The following is a 7,928-nucleotide window of genomic DNA, read 5'->3' on the forward strand; positions in this document are numbered from 1 at the left end:
CCAAATATGATGGGTACCTAACTCTTGTTAGGGAAAGTAAAATTAAAGGCGGCTGGGCTAAGTGCTGACCACATTATCCCTTCATATGCCGAGGTCAAGAAACATATGAACTCTCCTTCATCTGCCAAATGGATTGTTAGGTCTAATGAGAATTCTTTAGTTTTTTTTATATCATTAGGATAAGTTAAGATTTTGACATAAAAAACTACATGTGCAGAGATTCTTATTTAAGATATAGTAATGCTCATTTAGGATTGTATTGATTTCATATGAAAAAAATGTATCAAGACATAAATACTTTCTGCAAAGTGTGTTCTTTTCAGTATTCAAAATATTGTTTTTTTTTTTTTTTTTTACTTATAAAAAAATGTAAGTTACATTTTTGGTATCTTTGATTTATTTTTAAAAAATTATTCTAGCTTATGACACAAGCACCTAAATCATAAACATAAATAAATTTTTATTTGTTTAACATCTCAAGTAAACAGAAGGCTTTTATTCAGATTTTTCAAGTTTACTAACAACGTTAAACGAAAACACATCCATTGTGAATGACTATGACAATATATATTTCTAAATTACAAAAACGGTCTTTTAAAATCTCATGTTGTGATTTCTATTGAAAGTAAAATTGTCTCGATAATTATATACAGTGCACACAAAATGTGTTACACCAAACATCACTTGGTGTTGAATGTTCTGTGTTATTTGGCGCAGTTAAATTTTTATAAAATGTTTGTATCGTGAAATTTTGTTCAGGAAAATAGTGATGAACTTTTTATTTGTGACCTTTGTCAAAAACGTATTTTTTAGATTTTTATAATATTAAATACCTGATAATTAAAAGTCTATTAAAAACCATACATAACAAAATGAATATAAACATATAGACAATAAAATTATAATAATTTCTGATAGGGAAGTAAATTATTTCTCCCCCATCTAACCCTTATGATGTAACAATCTGAGCTAGGTAAATTGTCTTTAGCATAGGGGATATTTTCCTGACAACAAAACGAATAATTTCAATGATTGCCTAACTAAGTGCATTTATTATCTCCCATATTGAAATATAACCTTGTTAAAGGGAAACTAGAACTATATTCTCGTTAATATATTAATATTAAGGGGAATTAGACTGGTCTAAAATTTGACAAATTATTGAATATAACATAAAACAAATAAGACTGGTACGGGTTGTGGAGTCAATGACATGCAAGTAAAGTTTAATCCCGTAAATGCTACTATTATTAGTTTACCCTAATGCCTATGTTTATTGAAAACTGCAAGACAACAAAATTTTATGCTCCGTGTATAATGTCAACATTGTTCAAATATCCAAAAATTCCAATAAGAAGGAATACAAATGATTGCCTATCTAAGTGCAGTCATTAATTTAACACGACACGCCTTTATAGGTGTTCCATATAGGAAGCCGAATGGACAACTGATATTTTTGTTTAAAACTACAAGTCAACAGCCACAACAAAATAATCGCGTTTTATTTTATTACTTTAACTTAGGGGTTCCCAACCTTTTTTTACTCTAGAGCACATTCTAAAATATCGGTAGGGTGGCGGGCACCATCTATTTTAAATCGACAAACTCCTTCCAGAGGCGTAGCGACCCTTCCCGTCACCCGGGGACAAAACTTTCAATTTGCACCCTCCCCCCCCCCCCCCCCCCCCTCAAACTTTCGATTTCCATCCCCTTCAACCTTTCAATAATGTTTATGAAAAAAAATTCTGTCTCTGTGGAATAGTGAGAGGCGGGCACATACGAATCGTTCGGCGGGCGACATGGCGCCCGCGGGCACGGGGTTGGAAACCCCTGCTTTAACTGGTAAAATAACAAATATAATCTCCTTTATTATTACAAACATTGTACATGCAATGAAAATAAGAAATTAAAACAAACTTTCTCCTTTCAATAAAAGCTTATGTCGTTAAGATATGTAATTTCCCATTTCCCATTATAGCATTTGTTTTGGTAATCAAAGATTTTATTACAAAAAAAAAACAGTTCGTCAACCGGGAATCGAACCCGGATCGACTGCTTGAAAGATCTATGCTGACCTTTACACCACGACATTATGAGAAAAGATAATTTTTAATGCGCAAATTTTGGAATACAACCTTCTGATCATTTGTTGACGGTGATTGAATATTCTTACCTTCATTTGACATCACACACCTTGCTAGATTGCCTTACTAAGTGCAGTCAATTATCTCCCATATTGAATATAACCAGATTAAAGGGACAATAAAATTGTATTCTGGTTAATATTTTTATTAATACTTTCGCTAGAAAAATGGTTATATAATATTTATAAGTGTTTTCCTAATTAACAAAAACATTATTTTATTGTTTGTTTGATCTAGTAATTGGAGTATTTTATTTTTGTGAAATTAATAAACAAGGTGACTAAATACGAAAACAAAAACGCGTTATTTTATTGCATTTTTATTTTTATAAATTTACACGATACTCCTTTGAGGGTGCTTTATACATTTTCCAAAAAGTACATCTAAAATATTTTTTTTAATCAGAATAATCAGCCACAACAAAACAACTGCACTTTAAGTTTATTAACATAACTAGTAATTTAACAAATTTAAACACCCCATTAATAACAAGCCTTGTACATTCCATTTTGTTCTTTCTGAAATCAAACATTTTATCGGAAAACAGACATAAAAACAATAAGGGATATGGTGGGGGTGGATCAATGATCAGGGGTAGAGTTGGGAGGGGGTTCAAGGAGTCGAGACTACTTTTGTGTTGTAGAAAGTAATGTTTCAAACTTAATCAATACATTAATTTCACTTTTTGAAAACTATTTTTGGTAAACTGTAATGGGGCCGTCCATAAATGACGTCCCACTCGTAGGGGTCAGGGCTGGGGTCCGTAATTTTGTGACGGTCTGTGATCAGGTGGGGCTCAGATGGTGCGACGACACACTTTTTCATTATAAAAAAGCAATGTTAGAAAATGTATGTTAGACGTTATTTCACGTTTTAGAAAACAGTTTTAATAAATTGTAATAGTAATTGGTTAAAATACAATATTTTGACGAGACAAGATTTTGGAAAAATAGTGACTTTAAAAATAAATCCAACTGCAATTTAGAAGGGGGTTGTAGGCTCAGGTGTGAAGTCATTTTAGGGGTGGGGTCTGGCTTTTTATGACAATGTGTGACGCAGGGAGGGGGTAAAAATCGTCAAACGTGACGTCATTTATGGATGACCCCAATAGAATTGTGTAACCTATTGATATGCTTAGTGTTGAAACAGCCCAGCAAATTTTTCAAAAAGAAATCGATATATTAAAAACGAAAAGCTGCGATTTTAGAATTATGGTTGGGGGGGGGGGGGCGGCTGGGCAATGAGTGGTTAGCATAGTAATGACGCCATTTTTTGGAATGTGTGAGTGGGGGGGGGTAACTTTTGGACTTCCAGTGTATGTGGTAACTGGCATGTTGATTTTATTATGTTTCCAAGGATCATTAAAATTTAAAATAAAAATTTACTATTCACGACTTTTGTAAAAGAAAAAAAGTAAAAATGAGACTTTGTGGCCGGGAATCGAACCCGGATCGACTGCTTGAAAGGCAACCATGCTGACATTTACACAAACGACGCCGATACCTTTCCATTTTCGATTTATTTAAAAATCTGATTCGACAGTGATTATATCGACGGTGATTGATTTGAAGATTGACCTGTTTGATCTGCCCAAAAGATCGTTTGATCTAAAGTTGAATATTAACCAAAAGTAAATCATAACAATAATTTTAAAAAGTAAAACATGCGACTTGAATAAAATAAGGCACTCAATCTTATCTGTCAAAATCATTGTTTGTTTTTTTCGTCTGCCAATAACAATAGTTGTCTTCCAGCGCGCCACTGGAAACACATAAAATAAAATTTTTCAAAAAACGATTTTACAACAACCTTTCTATTGTGAAATATGGTCCAAAAAAATCAGTCCTCCATCCCCCCTTGTCACACATATTCCAAAAACGTTAATCCACCATTCCCCGTTGTCACATATAATCCCAAAAAGTCAGTCATCCATTCCCCATTGTCAATTTTAGTCCCAAAACGTCAGTCCTCCATCCCTGCTAATGCAGTCACACCTCAGCCTATATCCCCCACTATGCCTGCAAATCGCTATTTAAAAAAAAAATATCAAGTCCTTTCTTATTTAATAAAGCTTAGTCAACTACATCGATTAAATTTTACAAAAATTTCTTTTTAAAAACGAGTTAATAGCTCAGTATCAAGTTTCAAAATTTACTTTTTTTTTAAAAAAAGTGGTCCTCAGTTCCTGAACCCCACTCCACCCTTTAGCCTTAATCAATGGCAACACTTCGACACCCTATTCCACCCCACCTTACCCCCACCCCTCACCCCGTTGTTATAATGGTTTATTGATAACCCTATATAGGTCAAATTCATCGTTAGACGTCTGATTGTGTCGATAGTTGACTTATACAAATTTGAAATTTCCAATTGAAGTTTCTTCCCCCCCCCCCCCCATCCGCTCGAAGTGTAACTTGATCGATGGAGGACCACAAACAGGTAAATATTCAAAGCAATCTCTGTCAAATTAATCATTAGCAAATCATAATTTAAATCAAATTGAGCGTCACTAACAACCGGCGTCGGTGGTGTAAAGGTCAGCATGGTTGCCTTCCAAGCAGTCGATCCGGGTTCGATTCCCGGCTGACGCACATACTTTTTTTAAAATTGCATACATATTACAACCAAAACAGTCAGATTTTTCTATTATATATGACAACTATCGAGCATTCGCAGAAATACAGGATGTAAGTTCAAATATTGATCAACTGTTTTATTTTTGTTTTTCCAAATAACGTCAATATATCAGGATGTACATAGTCGACAATATTTTAGTTTTACAGCTTTTAACTTCGGATAAAAGATGGATGAATTAAATCATAATAAACAAGTTCAATAAATAAATTAATTACTCAATCATTGTTAACGTGTGATTGGTAGGCGGTGTAGTCAAACATCTGAGTTTCACATTTGTTTTCCATTTTTCCAACTTACATACGCGTCGGTAGTGTAAAGGTCACCATGGTTGCCTTCCAAGCAGTAGATCCGGGTTCGATTCCCGACCGACGCATGCTATTTTTGTATGTTTTACTTTTAAAAAAATTATATAATAGTTAATTTGAACTTTTAATGATCCTAGAATAATAAACTAATATCCACATACCTCGCTGTTTATACGTAGACCGAATGACCCAAACAACCATTCCCTACAATTCAGATAAAATTAAGTGACACGTCAGCTAACAACTTCTCTCTTTCTCCTACTCAACATCCCCCTCCCCCATACACACCCACCTTTAAAAGTGCCGTTTTTGTTTTTCAATTAATTATTTAATTTATTTATTTCTAAAATATTGACTGAGCTCTACTATCAACAATGAGTATATTAATAAGAATCAATTATCGCTTATACATCTGGTAGTGTCAATTGTTGATTTGCAAGAACTTGAAACTTCAAGTATAATGTATATATATATATATATATATATATATATATATATATATATATATATATATATATATATATATATATATATATATATATATATAGGCCTATATATATCTATATATATAATTCTCCTCTTCGAGCCGTTAGAAAACAAGCTGCAAACGCTCTCCCTACCTCCCCACCCCTACATGGTTTTAGTGAGCTGTGTTCACTCTAAATGTTTACAAGCAGAGCCAACGATTTTAAACGTAGGGGGGGGGGGGGGGGGACGGGGGGGAAGGAAGGGGGGGGGGTTATGGTCCTTAACGAGCTACTTATAGTGTTTTAAAGAAATATTTTCAGTGTCAGCGTTGGTACTGTCGAATTCACAAATTATGAATTATTGAAAATTAGAAACAACTAAATAGCGGCGTATGTTATGCCGCGCGCCGGCTCGTATATTATATTTGTCGGGTGTGATTGTCAATGAACTTACAGGTATATTCTCAAATGACATTAAGGGAAGTAATATTTCAAGTCCAATCGGGCGATAGAATTACAGAAACTGGTAAAAAAAATCGCTAGTGTTTCCAAGAAATAGAAACACATAGAAGTGGAAATGTCTGAAAGAGGTGGAGAAAGTACAACTTCCGTGTTTCGGAAATTTCTCAAAAATGGATTGAAAATCTTTGATAAAATACTAATATAATTAAAAATTTCGTTCAAATAAATAAAAGGGTACTCATCGTGTTTACAGATGAACACAATTAGACTAAATTGCTACTCAATCAGGTAAAAAAAACGATTTTAGCCCTTTTACAAGACGTCTTCTATACTTGAAACTGCGTATACGACAGGGTTAAGAATGTTGAATCTATTTGGAGATACAACTTCGATCTATGCAATTAAAAAAATGTGCGTCAGCAGGGAATCGAACCTAGATCGATTGCTTGGAAGGCAACCATGCTGACCTTTACACCACCGACGCCGGTGCAAAACGGAAAACAAAGAAATGTGGAATTAATTCACGAAGTGTGATCACTGAACAGGGGTAGAGGGAAGGGGGGGGGGGGGGGTACTTTGCCATTTTAGAAAGTAATGTTTGGAACTGAATCACAGCATTTATTTTACTTTTTGAAAGACTGTTTTTGTAAAGTGTAATAGAATTGTGTAACCTATTAGTGTTAAAGAGCTCAGCCTATATTTCAGAAAGAAATCGGTATATTAAGAAAAACAAAACTGCAATTTTAAAGAGATGGTTGGGTGAGGGGGGTGGGCAAAACTGGTTTGTTTAGGTATGACGACATTTTATAGAAGGTGTGGGGGGGGGGGGGGTCCAATTCGGGACTTTTAATCTACGTGATAACGGGCGTTGATGTTATTATATTTCCTAGTATTATTTAAAAAAATTAAAAATTACGATTCACGACTTTTGTAAAAGTAAAAATGAAAATTGCGTCAGCCGGGAATCGAACCCGGAACGACTTCTTGAAAGACAACCATGCTGACATTTACACCCTCGACGCCGGTACATAGCTACGCTCAATTCCATTCAAATTCAAATCGGATAGTAAATTAGTTCGAAGAGCCTGGTATGTCGGACTCCCAAGTCCCCTACATGATAATGAGCCAGGAGAATTGTCCGCACTAGACGGGCGAATCTCTGTTGCTTGCTCCAAATAGCGTGGGGGAGGAGAGGGGAAATACTGCCGGGAACCAAGAAGGGTTTTGCTCTCGACCCTAGCCAGATGTCTTGACTTTAAGCTGCGGCCTTCACTTGGCTTCGGATGTGTGCCACTAGTCGGACCAAGCTCATGACCCCCCTAGTGGGTGCGGGATGGCTAGTGGTAGCCAACAGCAGCTAGAGGTTTTTGATCTTGACGAGTAGAACTGCTGTATGCGTTCGGCTCTTCCGAAGAGCCTGGTACGTCGGACTCCCAAGTCCCCCACATAACAGCGAGGGGGGGGGGGAGAGGTGCAAGACTGCCTGGAACCAAAAGAGTCCGCCGCCAAATCTTTCTTTTGACTTTAAGCGGCGGCCTTAACGGGGCTTCGGAATAATGCCACTGGTCCGACCAAACTCATGTCCCCCCTAGTGGGTGCGGAATGGCCAGTGGCAGATAACAGCAGCTAGAGGGTTTTGATCTGGCGGAATGCCCCCCCCCCCCCCACGATCAAGCTGGGTACCAGGCGGTAGGACGACGTCCCGCGTCTGGTGGGTGGGGAAGGAAAGCCCGGTGAGAGCCCACGGAAGTAGCGACCGAGGTGTGGGGAACTCTCTCGGGGTTTGCCACACTGAGGCCTGCCTGGCTAATGGAAGTGAACATTCTGAGCCGGTTTCCGTATAAGGAAGGAAGTAAATAAGCCGTCTTTGTTACAAAATGAATATAAACATATAGACAATAAAATTATAATAA

General features: G+C 36.4%; 1 non-coding gene across 1 annotated transcript; it reads left to right on the plus strand.

Moving 5' to 3' along the window:
• The first annotated feature begins 4,663 nt into the window (after positions 1–4,663).
• Trnag-ucc (transfer RNA glycine (anticodon UCC)) lies at positions 4,664–4,735 on the plus strand. The gene has a single exon. It is a non-coding gene; the product is annotated as a tRNA-Gly (tRNA).
• Positions 4,736–7,928: the final 3,193 nt, after the last annotated feature.

Source organism: Physella acuta, unplaced genomic scaffold, assembly GCF_028476545.2.
Source record: "Physella acuta isolate Inbredline_101_S28 unplaced genomic scaffold, ASM2847654v3 ptg000699l, whole genome shotgun sequence".
Classification (NCBI taxonomy): Eukaryota; Metazoa; Mollusca; class Gastropoda; family Physidae; genus Physella; species Physella acuta.